At 41.4% G+C, this 19,507-nt stretch overlaps 1 protein-coding gene across 1 annotated transcript in view; it reads left to right on the top strand.

The window, feature by feature from the left end:
- LRRC75A (leucine rich repeat containing 75A) overlaps nucleotides 1-19,507 on the top strand; it is a 193,367-nt gene that overhangs the window by 59,124 nt on the left and 114,736 nt on the right. The gene's annotated exons all lie outside the window — the stretch shown is intronic.

Here is a 19,507-nt window from a genome sequence, read left to right as displayed (position 1 = left end):
AATCCTTATTGCCATAGACATTTCTGCCTTGTCTCTTTGAAATGAATACAATAATTGGTGTAGCTTTTTAGCGATCTTCTTCATTCCTTCGTATTCTGTTCTTATTAGACAATTCTCTAAGAAGAGACACATAATGGCTTTATTATGATAATGCATTGTAAGTCGTATTATGCTCTGCAGGAGATACTTTGTACAAAGTAGTGACTAAAGGATACCCAGAATCCTAACAAACAGAATAGTTAAGCCTGTGGGACATGGGTGCACATGTCAGGGTTTTAAAATGGTTTAAAGATTCCACATGTTGATGGTCTATCTTCATAATATCTGTTTGGCAGGACCCCTGCCAAATGGCTGTTTTGTAGGGCAGCCACAGCAGGATCTATTCTGTACATGGGTCTGGCAGCAGTATGCCCAGTTGACTGCGTAGTGGCTGGGACTGGTTTTTACAGCTTAGTTCATGTTACAGTGAGTGGGAAGTGAGCGGCAGACACTATGGCCACAACAACAAACTTGGATGGATTTCTTGCCAATGTCAAGTTGCACTCACAGCCATTTCTGGGTTGCAGTGTGACCCCATTGTGAAGCAGCACGATCACTGCAGGGCAACACTGGAAAGTTTGGTTGTATGATCTCCTCCCACCACTTGAAATCAGTGGCGTAGCTACCATTCAGTTTTTTGCTATGGGAAAAAGTCGTAAATTTCAATAGAAAGCTCTGTGCACGGACTCTCTGGCTGACACACTGTGTGACATTTAAGAAGCTTGTCAAATGAATGGCTGGTAATGAACACATAAAATGTGTGTGTGCATATTTATACCTAGAGCCGTGTACATTCATTACGGTGCGGCAGCAGATGTTTCACACCCATTACCTTTTGCTCACACATTATTCTTGTAAATGTGCAGTTTATGATGTCTGAAATATAACTCATGTATTAAGCCGTAAAACAGTGTTAAACTTTTACAGAGAGACAAGCAAGGGGACCTGTGGTTTACCAGCTGTTTGTGAGTTACAAGAACCAGTACCCTCTTTTCTGGATGTACCTTATTATACATTTTAGGATTAATAACTACTCCTATGGGTTTGATGAAATGTTTCTGTGTTATCCATGTTGTAGGTAGTATACTTTCCATATCACTACCTGGCAGCCACTAGGCTATTGTAGTATGTTTATGGCTTTTTTCGTTTTTGCAAGGGCATACAATATGCTTTTACTTACTGATTAACAAAAGGCCCAACAAAAGGGACCTAATGAATCATTAGAATAATGTCTAACGGTCCTCTTAGAAAAAGCCATTTTCCGGTTTCTCAGATCAATGATCGTAAACAAGCATTTTTAGGAACAACCTGAAATCATTCACCAAAATCCACGGAAAGGTCGATCGTTGCAATAGTTATTACGGTCATTCGTGTACTCTATACTCCTTCTGTTTATACGAACGGACGTACACTTATGTGTGTGCACGTACAATGAAAGATTTGAGAACAATTCAACAAGCGAATAATAATGGTTTTATGGTCAGCTTTCGTTAGTCGTTTGATTATTGCCTGCGTACACACAGAAAGTTATTGCTTAAATTTGAATGATATAACGATATTTCGCATGATAATCTTTCCATGTAAGGCTCTTTTGGCATTTTCTCCGTCCAGGAAAGAATTTTGAAGAAGCCATGGGGGTACGTTTATTAAGTCTGCTGTTTTTGTGGCCGGGCTTAAAAATGTCCACGTAGCACCAAAGTTCCCCGACATTGCCTTTCTACATAAATCCAGTGCGCACCAGCTTGTGCTCAAGTAGTTTTCTTTAACATTTTTCAGTTGGATAAAATGTTAAATTTGTTGGACTCAGAGCCCTCTCCCTGCCCCTCTGGCGCCACTATTGTAGAAGGGCCGATGCAAAAATTTACTTGCACAACAAGCGTATGGCCCTTCTGCTCCAGTAAAATAGCCATTGCACACAATATTAAATGTAACACATTTGTTGAAGATCCCTGTGGTTATTATATATTCTAGCTATTATCTAACACCTTTAATCATAGTGCTATTCCCATAAAAACAGACCAAAATCCCCAAATTCTACTGCGCATGTAGCTAAATTGTGTAAATATCACCAGCCATCTCTACCAATCTCCAACCACAGTTGTTTATTTGATTTGTTCTACAATGGATTATTTATAGGGCAGCTGGACAAATATATGGGCTTAGCCTGCATATAACAACTGCACCACATATTTCATAACAGGTTGGAAAACAATTGACCTAACTAATACGAAAAATCCAAATTTATTAGATTTATAGCTCCTTGTAATAAAACGAGGTTTGTAAAATAAAAAAGTGGTTAGCATGAACTTGTTCTAAAGACCTTAGAATGACACTAAGAGGAAAAACACTTAAACAAAGAACATCTTTTCAACCCTTCAAAAAATAAAAACTCTCCAGGATCTGATAGATATTTCCATTAGAACAATCATCAGTGCCAACAGGAAGGTTCTATGGCAGATGAGGACAATCACTATGCCTTATTATTGGCACTAGGTGGTAATTCCTATTGTAAATGTCACTACAGGCAATTTTCAATCATGTTATGACATTTGATTTACTAAGTATGTAGATGGTAAGAAGAAAGAGGGGCATAGTGGGCTTTTGGTGAAATACTGGGTGCATATAGCCAGTACTGAGGTCCTTTATTTTATACCCTTTTATGAAGTCTTCATGGGGTACTAGGTGTATTTAAACAAATAGCCACTTTTTTAAAATTAAAGAAGTCTGGCCTGACCCATTTTATTAGCAAGTGCTGGGAAGGGGGAGGTTAAAAGAAAAAAAAGTGTTCTTACCTTCCCTGCTCCAGGACTGGTGGCCGCATCCTGCGGGCGTGTGAAGTCTGCTCAGCCAGTCAGCAGTCGTAGTGCGGTCCCACCTCGGCCACTGACTGACCTCACAGATCAAAAACCGGGTCCCTGCTCAGACCAGGAAATGGCCGGGGACCTGGGGACTTGGAGCGGCAGAATGCGGGCACCAGAGTGGAGGGGGGAGGTAAGAAAACTCTTTATTTCTTTTATCGTCCCCCTCCCCAGCACGTGCTTAAAAAATTTGGTCTGGCCGGATTTCTCTATTAAAGAATAAAAAGTATTGAAATAGAGAATGCATTTAAGCAGAAACTTTTTAATAAAAGAGAATCTAGCATTAATGTACCCCATACTAACTACTGTATGATGCAGTGACATTGAACTCTGCATTAATATGGGACAAAACCATAATATACAAATCAACTTGCACTGTGCACTGAAGGAAGACCCAGCACCCCCAGTGAACCTCTATCCCTGCCCACCAATGACCATGAATAATTCATATTTATGATGGTTCAGGCTAGGAGTGACATCATAGCTTAGAGATTAATATGCACTATGTCTATCCTGGATTCCCTTTAAAGAACACTAGATTATAAAATACACAACAAACTTAGTACTTTTGCCTACTGGCCGGACATCCATAACATGGTCAGACTAACTGAAAGGCCCTACAGGAAGTTGCACCCCATTGAACAACAAAAATAGGAGCACAGAGGCATTCATCACCCCCACCACCTTTCTTTTTAACCGTCTGCTTATGGGGCGCTCTTGTCTTCATTTTTTTTTCTGACATATGAATAACCACAAATGAAAGGAATCTCGTTTGTACTCCCTCATACGAGGGGAGGAGCAGCAGCAGTTACTACTCCCCCCGGCTAGGACAGCTTGTAATGTCCTCCTACCGCTGCCAAACACAATCCAGCCTGCGGGTACAGTATAACCAGACACAGCCGATCTGCCCATTTCTCAGGCCTGGTATGTCTCTTGGTTAAGAACAGACTCCAAAGATGTTAAACAGTAAAGTGCATTTATTAGAATTCCAACACGTATTGGGGCTTGTAATCGCCTTCTTCAGGGTTATATCAACCAAGTATAATTCACAAGATTAATTCACACCATACTAAACGCCTCCTTTCTTACTGTCACCACTACCAGAAGTGACCTCATTTTCAACAGTCTGCTTATAGAGTGCTCTCTTTTCTACATTATTTTTTTTTACTACCTGAATTTTCATTACATTTACTAAAGGACCATGTATAGGTTCTTGTGGTGTAAAGCCATCAGGAGGAAGACCCAATTCTTAAATTGTTATATCCAGAAAGAATCAAAGGATCTCCCTATCCATTCTAAGCATTACTTTTTCATTTTGATCAGTGAATATAAAAGATTGCTTCCTATCTACTTCTCTCCAGGAGGTTATAGACTTCTACGGAGAGTTGATGTCTGCCTCATGATACAAACACTCTCATCGGCTTAGTAGGACAGTATATTGTTCTAAAAAGCTACTGGAAGGGCATCTGGAAGTTTCCCCTCCACTCACCCCGTACTGAGCAGCATTTCGTGGCCACATTTTCTCTACCTTTGTCCTAAAAAATTCAAAAGGGCAGAAACAACATAAAAATTTAGTGTTGAATCCCTTAACCGGGTTTCCATATTAAAATGCATGAAACGACTTCTGTCCCATCTCTGATACAGCTCATGTCTGCTATTCATCTATTGTAATGTATATGCCGACGGGAGCTACAAACCATACTAAAATAACACTGCAGTATAAACGCCTATTGTCTTAAGTCTCTGTATTCTCATAGGTGGACAAATAATAACCTTTGATGGGGACATAAAATAAGTGCTCATGCTGTGCTATGTTTTCTTTAATACTCAAAGCTAGGAACTTCTTAAGTATAATGGACATATTGTGCTGTAACTCACGTTCCTTCTGCTAGTGTTTCATGTGGGCTGTGCCTTTAGAGAGTCAGTACTGGCCTATTATTACTTTTATCTCCTCTAATAATATATCACATTGGTCACTATATGTCCTTTGTAATAGGCACCTCGTCATTACTATTTTTTCTTAGATTACTTTTTTCTTACACTCACTTTAAGTTTTGCAAATGAATAAAATGGTGTGAGCGCAGGGAAGCTGGTGCCGCAGTCCTTTTTTGTAACTGCAGCCCGGTTCCCATCACCCTCTATTCCCAGGCACCAGTCTAGGATGAAGCACTGTAGTCGGTCTGGCTCGCCCCCAATGGGAGGAAAACCTCTCCCTCTATGATGCAGCTCCATTGATTCTAATGGAGCCACCTCATAGAGGGTTGGGGGTTCCCTCTCAGTGCCAGCAGGCTGGCCTACCTCTAATGCTTCACCCCCGGCTGGTGTACGGGAATAGAATGGCACCGTTTGCGGGAATCGGGCTGCAGTTACAAAAAAAGACTGCAGCACCAGCTTCCCTGCGCTCACACCATTTTATTTATGTGTAAAACTTAAAGCAAATGTACTGATGGTACATTTGCATTAACCCTTAGAAGACCAGGCTAATTTTAATTTTTGCGCTTTCGTTTTTTCTTACTCATGTCGAAAAGAAAATTTTGGATGATATAGCAGGCATATACATTGATTAGCCATTTCTGAAAGTTTTAATCAGTCTGAATTTTCCGTACTGATCGTGAGAACGAGCAGGGAGAAGACTGTGCTGACACTCTCTGTTGTGGGTCAGTGATTCAGGCTCCATAGACTTACATTAGGAGCCGACCCATTGCTTAGGGGGTCTTCTCTTGTCTTGTTCTCACGATCAGTGCAGGTCTGAATATTGAGACCTGGACCAATCAAAACTTTTGACATGCCTCTATGACATATCAAAAGCCTTTTCAAACGCCAGTGAGGGTAAGATGTAGACTAGAGATGAGCGAACCGGGTTCGAGTCGATCCAAACCCGAACGGTCGGTATTTGATTAGCGGTGGCTGCTGAACTTAAAGATAAAGCTCTAAGGTTGTCTGGAAAACATGGATACAGCCAATGACTATATCCATGTTTTCCAGTTAGCCTTAGGGCTTTATCCAACTTCAGCAGCCACCGCTAATCAAATGCCGAAAGTTCGAGTTCGGATCGACTCGAGCATGCTCAAGGTTCGCTCATCCCTAATGTTGACATTAATAAATGTCCCCCTGTTGATAGCAACATATCCTTTATATCCTGTAGAATGTATCATTTTTTCATCATATCCCACAGATTTATGATTGTAAAGTTCCTAAAACCATTCCTGAATAATGTTTGCAATGTTGCTTGGCCCATTATCCTCTTGAAAGATGGACTGGCAATAGGAAATGCTGCTGCCAATGCTTTACTTGGTTTGTACAATGTCTGGGTGGGTAGTTGAACTTTTGTTTAAAGCATTACTGTCATTTTACAGTAACTTTTTCCACGTTCTCAGACATGTCAAAGTTACTGATTGCATCAGGTCTCACTCCTGAGACCTGCTGCAATCCTGAGATGTGGGCCATGGAATGAATGGACCAGATGTTCCTGTCTGCAGGGTAGAGGAGCACTTGGTTGTAACTCGGGATCGCAGTGGATCTTAGCAGCGGATCCAAAACTTTTGACATGTCTGAGGGCATTACAAAACTTACTTGAAATGACATTAGCCCTTCAAGTTTTGTTGATACTTGGCAATAATTATTGTATAGAAAACATGCTGCAAGATGTTTTGTTTGAATTGCACAAAGGAAACATTTTGTACAATGAATCAAAAACACTTGGCCATGAGCCCTACTCCCTTCCCCTAATCCATTTATGTGTGCTCTTAAAGATCTCAGCTGTCTCACAAAATATTTCACTTTCAGCATAATGGGAAACATATTGATAATCCAACACAAATCCCTTAGAACCCTCTAAATTAAACTAGCTAGGCTAATCCAATTATAAAAGTACTCACCATCTGCTCATATACAGTATTTGCATAGCCCTATAAAATATTATATATTTAATAGCAATAAATTAGGCATCAAAATACCTTATTAAACTGTGTATATACAATTGCTGGCCTATAGTATCTGACTGTCTGACAGGAGATCGGCTCCATAGAGTAACTATATAACATAGTTGTGCTGGATAGAGCGGCAAACAGATGAAAACGTAAAAAGTTTTTTAAAGTGACAGTGACGCTTTAAAGCCATGTTCACACGATGTCCTGTATAACACCGACCATCCCGTGACTCGGCCAGGTCACAGAACGGCCGGTGTTACTGAAGATCATCCCGGCATGATCTTCCCTGCTGCTGAATTCCGATGGGGGGCATCAGTGTGGCGCCCACATCTGAATTCCACGCTGCACTCACAGGCTCTCTGCGGCGGCTATTCAATGAATAGCGGCCGCAGAAAACTGACATGTCAGTATTTGCAGCACCGCTAGCAATCCCGGCCGGAATGTATACTATGTGTATACGCTCTGGCCGGGATTCCCTCTGACTGCACTGCACATAGGTTGTGTATTAATCACGGTCGTCATTGAACATCGTCAATAACGGCCATGATTATTCCACAACTTACATTGTGTGAACATGACCTAAGGCTCCATTGACATCCACACAAGGACTGTGGATAACTTGGGCTGATTGCATGGCGGTTAATGCCATACCTGCTTAATGTTAATATAGATCGGTGGCAAATATCAAACAATAGCTCACTTAAAATGAAAAAGTAAATTACAAAAAAACAAAAACTTTACAGCTGTTTCTATTTTGTGGGATTTTGTTACATTCTGCAGCAGAAAATAATTTAGTTTTAGCACCACTAATGTGCAGTAGAAAGAGAAGTTTGGGGAATTTGTGCTCAGGATCATCCACTGAGCTGCAATAAACTACAAGCTGCTGTTCCTGAAGCGAAAAGAAGAGAGGAAAACAACATGAAGAATAATAACATTAATATTTTGTGGCGATCATTGTGAAGGAATATGGTGTTTTCCCCATTGCCCGGCAGACATTTAATGTTTTGTTTGTTTTAAAAGGAATCAATTCTTTAGAAGTACAACAAAATAGCTGTAATGTGGAACAAGTGGTGTTGAGAATAATGATTTTTTTTGAATTGCTGTTTGTTTCTGTATTCAGCCATTTATACTAATTTGCAGTCTCTAATTTTGAGATTTTATCTTTCTGTGAATTGGAAGTTTATCCATACGCTTCTCATTATCCGAACAGCCAAATGGGGTGAAAATTAAATCAATTATTCCACCTGAAGCATCAATGGCTTCATGTTATTGTGGAAATATTGTATTAATAATAATAAAAAAAATTCCAGCTCACTGGAAAAGATTATTTGATGATGTTCAATGAGACCATTAAAAAAGGCCAAAATAGCGAGTTGCGTGATTTTAGAAAACCCAGTTGCATGGTTTGAGGGCTTCAAAAAAGATCTACAGTATTTCCTAGAGAAAAGAACAATAAATATGTAAACGACCATCGTTCTATGTAATATGGTGAACAAGTTCGGGTTAACGATAAACGATCTTGTTTGCAATCGTTTATCGTTAATTTATAGGACCCTTATTAACAGGGCCCTGATTTCTTTGTTGTGAATAGATGCTGCTCCATTCATTGTCTTTGGAGCTGCTGAAGATATTTGTGCTTATATATTACAGAGGATATATATTGCAGGGGATCTCCGCAGTTGGACCCCCTGCACTCTGACATGTATCTCCCATGATGGGGTGGGGGATTTTTTTTTTTGTTCCAAATAATTCTGTAGGACCTCTACCCTAGTAATGGCCTAATAGAACTTCCTTTGTTGTTCCAAATCACCACCTACATCAATGGCAATATAAAACCTCTGTTACTCAAGCCAGAGCCAAAGTTTATAAGCGCACATCTATGTTTATGTTTATTTGGATCACACAGTGTTCCTTTGAAAACAGACAACTGAGAAAATGTATTGTCATTGGCTTGCTGCAATAAATCAATGAGGACATCTCTACACAATAATTAAGATGTTGATGTTTCCTGTTTGAGAGGCCATGAAATGTTGATGGTTGGCTTGTGAATGACAAGGCAGCGCAGGTTTGGCTGAGCACTATTTAAGGGTTTATTTATCTCAGTGTGATGTTTGATAGGTATAAAGTCAGGACTGTAAACATGTTTATTCAATGAGAAGAGCTCCATAAAAAGCTATGTTTATGAAACAGCTTTCTTGTGTGTAACCACAGCATCTTTTTATGATTGTATAATATTGCAGATCTGATTTTCATTTTTTTTACACTACAGTAAAAGATATTAGAAATTCCAGGTACCTTGGAACCCCACATTGGAATGAATAACACATGGGGGGATTCAATTTGACTAAAAAGCCATTTTTGTTACCACTTTTGATACCTATAGGACAAATATATGAAAGGGCTGTTAAAGGACCTGTACAGATAAGGTCACATGACCATATGTGTGCAGGTACTGAAGCTATATAGTGACTATATAGGGGAGCAGCAAGGTTCTTTTGGGGTTTGCATTTATTCTGGTGTCTGCATTATTCTGAGATTTCTATACTGGGGTCCTGTCTAAGGAGTATATTACCCTGGGCTGTGTATTCTATGGTCTAGTCTGAAGTATACACAGTATTTATTCAGGGGCCTGTGTATTGAGGTCTTTGAAATCGTACCTATTACCAATAATAAGGGAAGTTCATGTTCAGGAAATTACAAATACTGTATGTCTGGAAAGAATCTGCCATATGTAAAAAAATCTCGACAAAACCACAAAAAAAAAAATCTTCTCCCTCTAAAAAAAAATATAGAAAAACACAGACAAGGCAGCCAATTGCTATATTTAGTAGGATTAGAAAACCGATTTCATGCATAAGGGGGAACTCCGGCAAAAAAAATATTTTGTCAAATCAACTGGTACCAGAAAGTTATATAGATTTGTAAATGATTTCTATTTGAAAATGTCAAGTCTCTCAGTACTTAGCAGAGAGCACCATCTCAGTCTGCAAAGAATACAGCACTTCTTGCAGGACATACAGCAGCTGATGTCCAGGGACTGTCCAAAGCAGCAGCAAATCCTCATAGAAAGCCTCTATTGCTTTGGACAGTTCCTGTCACAAACAGGTGGCAGCCAGAGAGAACGGTGTCAGACTGCAAAGAATACATTACTACTTGCAGGACATACAGCAGCTGATAAGTACTGGAAGACGAGATTTTTAAATAGAAGTAATTTACAAATCTATATAACTTTCTATAACCGGTTTATTTATAAAAAAAATTGCACAGACGCCTAAAACAACTGATACCACCTGCATTTTATACCCAATTTAATTTTTCTGGCAGCATTGAATGTCCTGTTAGCCTGAAACTCAATCAGCCAGCATTGTGTAAGTGCCAGCGTATGGCTGTTTAATTCACTTTTTTACATTGATCACATAGAACCAAAAAACAAGATACCAGAAGGAAAGCAGATGGGCAATATCTCAATAAGACCTATAGGATGATAGGGTGCTCCACCCCAATCAATGGCAGGGTTGTTCCTTCATTTAGATAAATCATAATGCTTTTCCCTACCCCTGCAGTTATGCAGCAGTGCAATGCCAGCAAGTGTAACATCTGCTTCAATTGCTTGGATGACCGCAATATTGCTGTTCTATACATTGAAGCAGTTGGCCACTGGGAAATTAAGAAGAAAAGGGAATTGTGAAGAATAGGTCCTGTTGTAAGACTCCATTCATTTTCCAGATCAGAGGAATCTAAATCTAAAGATCTGCATGCAATATTACTAAGGAATCTTATTTTACCATTTAAACCGTATGCTAAAAAGTGAAAGAAATGCCAGGCGCCCCCACAGAAGCCGGCTTTTATTCCGCCATATAGATCACAGTTCCCACCAAATGGTGCGGCCTGATAACACGCAGCAGGTTTATTATGATCTCTGCTGTGTCCGTGCTTTACATAGTAATCGTGTGATTTCCTAAGCATTGTCCTGAAGAAGTATTAGAAATTAGATTTAAATACACAATTCACCCAATTCTTCCACACTGTCGAGGCTTTCAACATTTTTACCGGCATCCCTGATACCATAGTTCCTGCACTAATACTTTATTGCAGAATTTATTGTCATGTCTTTTTTTCTTTTGTAGAATTTAGAGTCATGGCTCCATTTCAGCCTACCTCAAAATGACTGTTAATTAGAACATTCATCATTTTTGCACTCCTGCACCTGCTGCATAGACAATGTGCAATAGGACCTGCAGATTTGTTAAAGGACAACTCCAGCGCTGATAAAACAAAAACTGAACCGAAGTTCCAGTTGGTGGCTTCATTTTTTCTTCACTTCCTGGTTTGGGCTTTCCCATGATGCACTTTGTCTCCTGTGATGCCCAACTGACTCTGTAGAGCTGTTAGATGGCTTACAGCTTATTCAGCCAATCAATGCTGAGCAACCTGAGACATTTGACAAAGGTAGGCTGGGCTAACAGGGCTTAGACCTGCCTCCCTCTTGATGATGTCATTGTCACAAAATGGCTGCCAAAGAAAAGCCTGGGGTCAACAGTCATTAGGTAAGAATGAGTTTACTTCACTTCCTGGTGGGGGTGAGGGGGGAAAAGATAGGGAAGAGGGACAGTGATTGAAGCATATTACAAAGTTATATAAGTTTGTAATGTGTTTCAATTATTGGGAAAAAGATTTTCGCTGGAGTACCCCTTTAAGCAGTTTTAAGCAACCAGTTTTTACGTGGAATGTCAGACATAGGAGTCAAACGACTTGGGGTTCAGCAAATCTCACCGAATTTTCAGGGTGCTAATGACAGTTGAGCAGTTTTTTTTATACAGTCAGTGTCTGTTTTTTCAGAAATGTCATTCAGAAAGAATACATTTTCCTAGTGTGGATGGCAATTCATTTTGCCCATTAGGGGTATTCACAGCAGTTGTACTCCCCATATCTATTATCTTAAAGGGATATTTCCAACTGGACATTTATCATATGTCCGAGTTATGGAAGCAGTGCGGCTCATGGTGTTTTGCTGCTACACTCTCTCATAAATCTCTATGGAACTTACTAGTGGTGCTAAAGCGGGCTTAAAGCTTGACCGTGCACTTCAGTGGGCTCGGGAGCTTTTAAAATATTTGCACTACTGTGCTGACAGTGTGTGAGTATTTAAACAGTTTTGACTGCCGACTCCCCCGCTCACTGACAGCAGTCACTGGCTGCAGTGGGACAGCACTGTTATTTATTGAGATGGCTGCCATTAAGCGGCATCGGCGCTGGAAGGCATTGGGAGGAGCATAGACAGGTTAATATGGCTGTTTTTTTTTTTTTTTTTACTATAGCAGCTGATCAGCATCTTGTAAAACATAAGATGGTGAGCAGCTGCTACATTTCTTAGATGTTTCTGCAAGACACATTAGAACTTCCGGAACCCTATTTTTTGCATTCTCATTTTTGTATACCGACCCTTGAAGGAATGTTTAAATAAAGTAAACATAAATTAGAACCAAAAAATTTGATAGTTTTCTGCAAAACACATTTTAACTGTGGCAGTATGTCAGCAATTACCGGCATCCCCTTGGAGTTCTAATATGTCTTACAGAAACCTATTGCATTTCTTCATTCTAAGGCCTCATTCACTTATCTGTAATACTGTCTGCAGTTGCAGATCCGCAATCACGTAAATAGCAGTTTGTGCTTTCTTAGTCATCTGCAGATCATGGACCACCACATTCTAGACAGTGACCCATTCCCCAATTGCTGATCCGCACTACAGCATGTCCTTTTTTTGTGTGGAACGCAGTTGCAAAATTTATTTAAAACAATGGGATCTATCATTCAAAAAAATAATAATAATGAATCTGCAAATATGGACAGTTTGTGCGGACATGTGAACGAGGCCTAATGTCTGTATATTTCATTTAGAGCGACTCTGTACCCACAATCTGACCCCCTCAAACTGCTTGTACCTACAGATAGCTGCTTTTAATCCAAGATCTGTCCTGCGGTCCGTTTGGTAGGTGATGCAGTTATTGTTCTAAAAAACAACTTTTAAACTGGCAGCCCGTGCCCTACGGTAGTTGCCTAGATTGTGTATGCATTAGGCTGGCACAACCTCTCTGTCCCTCCTCCCCACCCTCCTCATCATTAGGAATGCTCCAGGCAGATTGCCTACTATTCGTCAGCTGTGTCAGCCCGGCACATGGGCTGGATCGTTACGACACCTGTGCAATGTTCAGCATAGATAAAATGCTCCAATGGCATTCCTAATGATGAAGAGGGTGGGGAGGAGGGACAGAGGGGTGGTGCAAAGTTAGGGCACAGATACTCTAGGCCACACCCATAGGGCACGGGGCTGTAAGTTTAAAAGTTGCTTTTTAGGACAATAACTGCATCATCTTCCAAACGGACCCCAGGACAGATCTTGGATTAAAAGCAGCTATCCGATGGTACAAGTGGTTTGGGGTGGGTCAGATTGTGGGTACAGAATCACAGGGTCACTTTAAACATGAAGGGGAAGATTCATCAAACAGGTGTAAAGTAGAACTGGCTCAGTTGCCCCTAGCAACCAATCAGATTCCACTTTTCTTTCCTCATGATATGATAGGTGGAATCTGATTGGTTGCTAGGGGCAACTAAGACAATTCTACTTTACACCAGTTTGATAAATCTCCCCGGAAATATGCAAAAAATATACAAAAAAATGTAAAGGTAAACCAGGCATCCTCCACTCTGCTGAGCAGGGGGCACATGGTTAAATGCTCGAATCCCCATTGATTTCTATGGGATTTGTTACTTAAAGGGAACCTGTCACCCCCCGTGCCGGGGTGACAGGCTCCCGACCCCCCGTTAGAGCCCCCTATACTCACCTAATCCCGCCGGGTCCCGCTTCTGGAGGTGGTCGGGTGACGGAGATCTCAGCCGCTGCAGCCCGGCGCGTGCGCTGAGAGATGAGTCCAACGCTCATAGAGAATGACGGAGTGCTGGACTCTCCTGTCATTCTCTATGGGTGTTGGACTCATCTCTCAGCGCGCGCGCCGGGCTGCAGCGGCTGAGATCTCCGTCACCCGACCACCTCCAGAAGCGGGACCCGGCGGGATTAGGTGAGTATAGGGGGCTCTAACGGGGGGTCGGGAGCCTGTCACCCCGGCACAGGGGGGGACAGGTTCCCTTTAAGTCGAGCACTTGAAAAATGCTCAACTCGAGTAACAAGCACTTGAGCATTTTAGTGCTTGCTGAACACTACTAGTGATCAAAGCTGTGACAGGCCTAATTATTAAAGAAAATGAGATTCATTCAGGTTGCTGCCAAGGGAACTGAGGAGACTTGGAACGCCTCACAGACTCCTCTAGAAGGATTCTGTAGCCCACAGGTTGTTTCGGACAAACTGAAGTTGGTCTGACCTGTCAGAAGATATCAAAAACACATCTTGACGATGCCGACAGGAAAGATTTAGGTAAATAAGAAAATAAGCTGCCGGCAAAGACAGCAGTCTGCGTGGGTAGCTGTGGAGTGTTAGTTTATGAAGTCCGCAGTTAAATAAGTAACTTTATTACCGTGCCCATGAATTAAACATCTGAGGATTCTGCCAGCCGGGAGATTATGTTTCAATGAACTGATGTTTCCTGCAGGTATTACAACGATGAGAGATGAGGGAGTGTTTGGCTTTAATAACTTTATTTACAGATGCAAACAGCATAATTACAACTTCTTTTTCTTACCCTTTAGCATTTCGATAAAAAATAAATTGTCATTTTACCGCACACCAATTTCCATTTCGTTACCATCGCCACAGCTGCTTGGTTCTGTCACAGGGACTCATGATAAAGGTCACATCTGTATGGATAATAGTTACTCCCCATTGCTAGAGTGTTTTAATTGTATTTTCCATTTTGTTCTATTTTTAAGAGTCAGAAGTCGCAGGGAATCTGTTGTTTCTGAGCTACAAACTCAAAAACATTTAAATAAAAAAAAAAAAAATATATATATATATATATATATATATATATATATACATATATATATATGTATATATACATCTTTTAAATAAGTGATTGAATGCAGCTGTCAGAAGACTAAGCTGAGAATAGGGCAGCTGGATATTACATGATATATAGCTACCCTATATACTGCCCTAGGTACTGAAAGGCTTAAGGGGAAATTATCAGTAGGTTCGAAGTACCTAGTATCCCTGTAGTGCACAGGACGCTAAAGATTGAGGTAAGTTTGTTACCCTTATTCTCAGTGCCATCTCTGTGTTATTAGGAGTTTATTCCCAATGTTAATGAGGCATTTTAGTGCACAGGGGGCAGACTACCAACCCCAGTGCACAGATCTTGCCCCGGCTAGCCTGCTCTGCTGATATTTAGTAGGAGAAGCGAGCCAGCTGGGGGGAATCAGTGCACTAGGGTTGGTAGTCTGCCCCCAGTGCACTAAAATGCCTCATTAACATAGGGAATAAACTCCTAATAAAACGGAAACTGTGCCGAGGATGAAGGTAAGAAACTTACCTTCATCCTAAGCATGTTAGATACTCCTAACTTGCTGATAGTAAACCCCTTAGGCTATGTTTTGCTCAGTATTTTGCAACCAAAACCAGGAGTGGATTAAAAACGCAGAAAGGCTATGTTCACATTTAAAGGGGTTGTCCAGCGAAAATATTTTTTATTTCAAATCAACTGATATCAGAAAGTTATATAGATTTGTAATTTACTTCTATTAAAAAATCTCTAGTCTTCCCTTAGTTATTAGCTACTAAATGTCATGCACAAAAAATTTGTTTTATTTTTTAGTCTGACACTGCTCTCTGCTGACATGTCTGGCTGAGACAGGAACTCTTGTCTCGGTTTTCTATCAATCCCCATAAAAAACCTCTCCTGCGCTGGACAGTTCCTGTCTCGGCCAGAGGGGTCAGCAGAGAGCACTGTCAGACTGAAAATAAAACATTTCCTGCAGGATATATAGAAGCTTATAAGTATAGGACTACTTGAGCATTTTAAATAGAAGTAAATTACAAATCTATATAACTTTCTTACACCAGTTGATCTGAAAGAAAAAGATTTTCACTGGACAACCCCTTTAATGGCAAATAATTGCTGTTTTTTTTTTTTTTTAAACAACGGACATTAGTTGTCATTAAATGACGGCCATCAACTCAATTTTAACAGTGTGTGACCATAGCTTTTCTGTGTTTTTAATCCACTCCTGGTTTTGGTTGCAAAATACTGACCAAAATATGGACCAAAAATACTGTGTGAGAACATAGCCTAAAGAAGTATTTCTATCTCAACTTATTATCAATAGAGGATACAAATCTCATCTTTGGGGGTTCAACAGCTGGGACCCCCACCAAACCTGAGAATAGGGACATAATAATAGGTGGCCCCATAGAGTGTTTGCTGCACACACAGTGGGCGATAGAAGACTGCTACGTAATGGAATAGCTAGAGTTCTCCCTAAATTTTTTCCCCGTTTGGTGCCGGCATCATACCAGTCATGGGGCATCCCCAATTGTTGTCTGTTGGTGATATGGGAACAGTCTACTGATTGGTGTTACTATTAAACCCCTGTTTCAATCAGCTGGTATTTTGTCTGAGGTGTTGTACATACAAATGTTGTTGGCTTATGCAGTATGTATAGTATGTAAATACTAAATGCCTTAGTACCCATTTTTAAAGTCACAATGCCAAATCATCCATTTAACATAGAATTGATATATATTATATATGGATTTCTATATTTTTTACATTTAAAGGGAATCTGTCCCCACCTATTCTGGTTCTGAGGTGCTGAAAGTGTGATGAAGGTCTGTGTCTCCTAGTGCCGTGTCATACCTTTCTTTTTCAGATCGGTGCTGTACTTTGTCCCCAAGCTGTGCCGTAACTGTCTTCACAACTCTCAAAGAGGGGGAGTGATGATGTCTTTGTGCCGCACTTTGTGGCACACTTCGTCCAGCCCTTCGGCCCGCCTCACCACTACCTCCTCCCAGCTTCTCTTGAATATTCATGGCGCTCATCCCCCGGCCTCCTGGCGACGTCATCTTTAGCTGCCTGGTTCTGTGTATTGCGCGCACTCCCGCGGCCGGATTCATGCATGCGCCGTGGTGTGTCGGAGCGGTATGCCCTCAATGGCTTTGCTCAGTGCCGCTCCGACGCACTACAGCGCATGCGCGAATCAGGCCGCAGGAGTGCACGCAATACACAGAACCAGGCAGCTAAAGATGACGTCGCCAGGAGGCCAGCGGGCGGCGCCATGAATATTCAAGAGAAGCTGGGAGCAGGTAGTGGGGAGGCAAGCCGAAGTGCGGCACGAAGACATCACCACTCCCCCTCTTTGACAGTTATGAAGACAGTTCCGCCACAGCTTGGGGACAAAGTACAGCACCGATATGAAAAAGAAAGGTATGACACGGCACTAGGAGACACACACCTTCATCACACTGTCAGCACCTCAGAACCAGAATAGGTGCGGACAGATTCCCTTTAACCGTATATCATAAACATAACTCCAAGACTTCCAAGATTCTTAGTCATTTACAGTTTACAGTATATTTGTACTTTTATATATTCAGCTGCTGCAGAACCACTTTGTGGACAGAGACCAATGGCTGGGGGTGTTAATAGTGTGCGAGATATTACTCCATCTAGCACATAACTACGTGTTGATTGAATTGAATTTCTTAAGGGGTTTAGTAGATTGGATCAGGGAGATGAGAAGGTAAGGGATCCTCTGTCTTAGTCAGGGGAGGAAAAAAACTACTTCACTGTCACTGACTAGTTTGAATTAATCCACATGTGGAAGCCAGAACATGTCTGTTATAGGATTATTAGTTACACAGAAGCCAATGGAAGCTGCCCAGTACTGTGTATTATATACCATTATTATATATCATTATATATACCATATTATGATCTCAGTCACCAGATTGATTGATACTATAATAAAATGATGAGTTGTCATGTACTATAGTTGTGCCATTGGCGATTATTCCGTAACCATTTAATTGAGCCTAGAAGACACCAGGGTTTTTCCACTGGCCATTGACAACGTTATAGCCGCTCTTAGTTTTGTTTAATTTATCGAGCTGCAGTTCATGAATTATCAGACCGGGAGCTTGTTAATTGGCTCAGACATTAGTCATCAATACTAATCATGTCTCACCTCTGCTCTGTCTGGAGCGCAGCGCCCACGCATTCTCGCAGGCAGCAGGGGTTCATTTTACTACTTATCAAGCAATGAGTATATCAAACCCCTGTGAATTCTTATGAATATGCATCAGAGATTTAAATGAATTCCTAGCCCTGCCTTGCTGCAATCCTGCTTATAGTCAAGTACATTTATTTATTGCTTAAATTAAACCTGTATATAGATTGAGAGAAGCTAATCTGCATGTCTCCCCCCCCCCCCCCCAGGAAATATGGCATTGGAAATAGACCATTTGGTTGTATAAAGTATGAAACTGGCATATAGCATTCTCTTATGGCTATAATATGGTCAAATTTTGCACCTCCATTACAATTACAGCTTAGATTAGGTTTGGGTAAGATGAATCAGGGAGGTCTGGGAGCTAAAATCTTAAATAAATCCAGGAGAAAGATTAGGATTACACCTAATGGATGTAGGCTGATGCCCGTCACTTTGTAGACTTTGTCTGAATGGCCCCAGTAGTCAGCTAGGTAAACAGCAAGTTGAGTTGACAGCAGGCAGACTCTACATACAGTAGGAGTAGTAGTCCTTGCATTGTTTGCCTGCTCACTTTGTAAAATATGAAGTTATGCTGGGTTTGTACACTGTGATTTTTACAAACTGCAATTTTAAAGGGATACTCCAGCGGGGGGCACTTTTTTACTGGGACTGGGGACGAGGTGGCTGAGGGAAAAGATGTCCACTTACCTCCCCGGTTCCAGCGGTGTGTCCCGCATCGCAGCGCTGCGGCCCGAGACGTGACGTTTCAAGTCCGCTCAGCCAGTCAGTGAAGGAGGCGGGATCTGAGCGGACTTGAAACGAATCCCGCCTCCTTCACTGACTGGCTGAGCTGACCTGAGATGTCACATCTCGGGCCCGCGTCAGAAACCAGGAGGCGTCCGGGAAACCGGCCCCGGAGCGCCGCAATGCGGGACCCTCCTCTGAAACCGGGGAGGTGAGTGGATGTCTTTTCCCTCAGCCACCTCGTCCCCGGTCCCAGCGAAAAAGTACCCCCCCCCCGCTGGAGTACCCCTTTAAGCTATGTTCACACAATCTCACTCTAGCATTCGGCATGTCAGTATCAGCACATGCGCTGCCAGTCTCCTCTGCTGGTGGATCATCTCCCAGAGAACAAAGTAATTGGGCAACTGAAATCCAAAATGCCCAGTCTTTCTCGCACCCAACATCAGCTGTCAGGGGAAAGGCAGGGCCCCACACACAAGAATAGTACATGTGTTTCCTCTGATTCTAGAACAGGCAATATACAATGTTGAGGACTTTGATTTAGTTTATACCTTGCTGCCACACCCTGGGCACCCTTGCTTCGTTAGACACTCTGTTGCATAGGCTGCTGTATAATAGTGAGGTTGACCTGCATATTTTCCATTGATCCGAGGGTTGAAATGTACTACTGCTGTACCCTTTTGCTCACTAGTATGGATGTTTTGTCTCTGTTGTTATTAGTTTATGCCTTTTACGGTTAAATTTTAAAAGCAGTAAATAAAAATAAAATAAAATAAA

The sequence above is a fragment of the Dendropsophus ebraccatus genome, chromosome 11 (genome assembly GCF_027789765.1).
Source record: "Dendropsophus ebraccatus isolate aDenEbr1 chromosome 11, aDenEbr1.pat, whole genome shotgun sequence".
Taxonomy (NCBI): Eukaryota; Metazoa; Chordata; class Amphibia; order Anura; family Hylidae; genus Dendropsophus; species Dendropsophus ebraccatus.
This window is presented reverse-complemented; position numbering and strand designations above follow the sequence as displayed.